Genomic DNA, 3,560 nt, shown 5'->3' on the forward strand with positions numbered 1-3,560 from the left:
GTGAAATCCCGTCTCTACTAAAAATAAATAAATAGATAAATAAATAAATAAATAAATAAATAAATAAATAAATAAAAAATTTAGCTGGGCGCGGTGGGGGCCTGTAATCCCAGCTACTCAGGAGGCTGAGGCAAGAGAATTGCTTGAACGGGGGAGGTGGAGGATACAGTGAGCCGAGATCGCATCACTGCACTCCAGCTTGGGCGACAGAGCGAGACTCTGTCTCAAAACAAACAACAAAACAAAACAAATCACAACTAAATGAGAAATCAAAATGGAATACTAAGAAGTGGGCACTATTTTATATGTCCATGTGAAAGTTCTAGAGCTGTTGATAAATATAGAAACAATAATTGTAAGTTATTCCAGTAGGAGCTACTCATCATTTTCTTTGTTAATGCTTAATATTTTCAAATTCGCAGTTCATGTATATGTATTCTATATAAAATTTTTATAAAATGGAAAATGACATGCTATCTAAACTGTAAAAAACACATATACATGTGCTTTTTTATATATATTATATATTAATATATATACAGATATCTAGATTTTGCTGTTGTAATTATAGAAGAAAACAATGACCTCTATGCCATTAAAAAAGCATTTGATTTTCCACATTTTGTCTCTTTCCGTTAGGGACTCAGAGTTGCAATGAAGTGATTTTGAAGTTTCTGTCTTGTAATATTCTCCTGCTGTTATAGAAACTCAAAATCCTTTGTAACAATAGACTTTATTAGAATTAACGTACCTGTATTTTACTTTATTTTGCAGAAGACCAGAGTTTATTATTCAAATCCGACTTCCTTAGCATTTGGGGATCTAAGTTTTGTTTGTTTGTTTGTTTTGATATGGAGTCTCACACTGTCACTTGGGCAGGAGTACAATGGCATGATCTTAGCTCACTGCAACTTCTGCCTCCCAGGTTCAAGTGATTCTCCTGCCTCAGCCTCCCGAGTAGCTTGGATTACAGAAGTGCCACCACACCTGGCTGGGTTTTTTTTTTTGTATTTTTAGTAGAGATGGTGTTTCACTAAGTTGGCCAGGCTGCTCTCGAAATCCTGACCTCATGATCTGCCTGCCTCAGCCTCCCAAAGTGCTGGAATTACAGGTGTGAGTCACCACAGCCAGCCTAAGTTTTTAAAGACAATTTGAAAGGTAGGGGCTAGAGAAGTGGGGAGTGCTGATTGATCAAGTTGGAGATGGAATCACAGGGGGTCAAAGTGAGGTTTCCTTGCTGTCTTCTGTTCCTGGGTAGGATCTCAGAACTGATTGAGCCAGATTACCATTCTAGGTGGTGTCACCTGATCTATTGAGTTTAGGGTCTGCAAATTCCTTCCCAAGGTTAGTTTGGCCTGTGCCCAGGAATGAACAAGGACAGCTTAACGGTTAGAAGCAAGATAAAATCGTTTAGGTCTGATCTCTTCCACTGTCATAATTTCCTCAGTTATAATTTTTGCAAAGGCTGTTTCAATCCCTCCCTTAGGGTTTCATAGCACCTTATTCTTAAGATGTGGGCTATGAAGATGGAAAAAGGCCGCCAATTGCTCTGGATTCCTCCTGCTGACAGGGGGCTTGGTGGGGTAGGTGTTGACCCCAAGGTGAGAGAAGCAGAACTGCTTTGCAGCTATCTGAGCTGTTTGAGTGTACTCATGCAGGCTGGGCTGACGTTCCAAGGCTTTCATGACAAAGGCATTCATATTCTTATCTACAGTTTTAGTACAACATTTAAGAAAACAGTGTACAATAAGATAAATAATGAGTTCTAGGATAAGGAGTGCAAGTCACAGTTTTAAAAGTAAAGACTTAAAAGCATTAGTTTGGGCACTTGTAGCTTCCCAAAATTTAGGTTTCAGTTTAAATGGCAGAAAAAAAACAAACAAACCTCAAAAACAACTAATAACACGTGTACTATAGTCTTTGAAGCATAATTTTTTCTTTCTTCACTCCTTATTTTTATTAAAAATAAATCCTGAGAGGACCAATTTGTTTGTGAAATAAACTTTAATTTTATTACACTTGGCATGATTATCTGCATACAGCACAGCAAGAATAATTATTTTTCACGTAGGCCTTTTAAATTGGCTTTGTTGGAACTCTGTATAAAGAAACTAAGATAAGACTTTTTAAAAGCCCATCCCAGCCATGGGTTTGTACTCTCAAATGCCTATGAGTTGGGTACATTCCTCTCTTCTTGAGATGCCAGGTTAACTTAAGATTCCTGAGCCTGTTGTAAAGTGATATTCTTTACATACCATAGGTTAGAAACCCTGTACAGGGAATGCGTAGACAAGGTATGAGGCCAGTTTTCCCTAGGGGTTTTTATTGGCTTTAGAAGTCAAATTTGATTCCTTAAACAAAAGCATGCCATTCCAGTCAAAACCTTGGTAAAATAAACAGTTTCTCCAATTGTGTCCTGTTGCAAAAGAAAACATTCTTATTGTATTTATGCAAATAATTATGTAGCCATAAATTAAGAATACTTGCAAATAGCTTCCAGATTCTGGGCAAATCAGGTAGAGAGAAACAAATATGCTCCAAATTTTGTTCACAGGAATATATTTTATTCAGTTGTTAAAAGCTGTAAGTAGCTCAAAAGAAAAGTTTTCTTGGCTCTCTGAAAAACAAAAAGGATCAAAGGATCAGCCATGTTTTAAGCAAAAAAAAAAAAAAGGCAAAGGAAAAGATTAGTTCAGTTTTCTATTAGTTCATCCCATTCAGTAAGCCCCTGTTCTGCTTAATATTCAAGAACATTTCAGCTCTCCATGAGAGTCCTGAAGGTTTTTTCCTTTATTCTAATGTTGCAATCTCCAAAGCTATCAGAAACTTGCATTCAAGAGCACCTGTCCAAGTTTTATTACTGATTATAAAACCACCCTCTAAAGAGTATCAGAGCAAGACAACAATTATCTGTGGATGAGAAGACATTTTAGGACAGCCAAAGTCAAACACAATTGACAAGAACATTATAATTGTTATGTTAAATTATTGTGTGCCACAGAGGTTACAAATGTTCTTGTCAAATGTGTGCTAAGGCATATCAAAATTATAGGAATCTTATACAATTTTGAAATACATGCTAATAAGGTATTTATATGAATATAGCCCAAAGAACGCTAAGCACCATTTTATATTTGGCCATGTTTTCTGCATGATTTCAATACATTAAATAAGCAGACTATGTCTTTTCGGACTGTAGGGGACCTATTTTTTATCTTTGAATATGATCTTGGCAGGTTTGTCAAATATCAAAGGTTTAAAACACTGGATATCACAAAATAGAACCCTAGGTTACCATAAGTCATTTGTTTATCCAAAATGATAACTCACAAAGTTTTAAAAAGGAAAAAACCTTTAGTCTGATAGAAAAGAGACTCATTTTCTCAAACTACAAGACCCAGTGAAGACAGCATGAAGCCTGTTGAATTGGTCTCTTCTCTCTCTCCTCCCTTGAAAGGCAAACAAAATTTTTTCATTGCCTCTCAGTATTACTTAAGAATCTTTATCAAAAGAGAAAACCAAAGTTCATGTTTGCATTATTGCATCTTTAATGTTAAAGC

Source organism: Rhinopithecus bieti, unplaced genomic scaffold, assembly GCF_001698545.2.
Source record: "Rhinopithecus bieti isolate Rb0 unplaced genomic scaffold, ASM169854v2 scaffold_48488, whole genome shotgun sequence".
Lineage (NCBI taxonomy): Eukaryota > Metazoa > Chordata > Mammalia > Primates > Cercopithecidae > Rhinopithecus > Rhinopithecus bieti.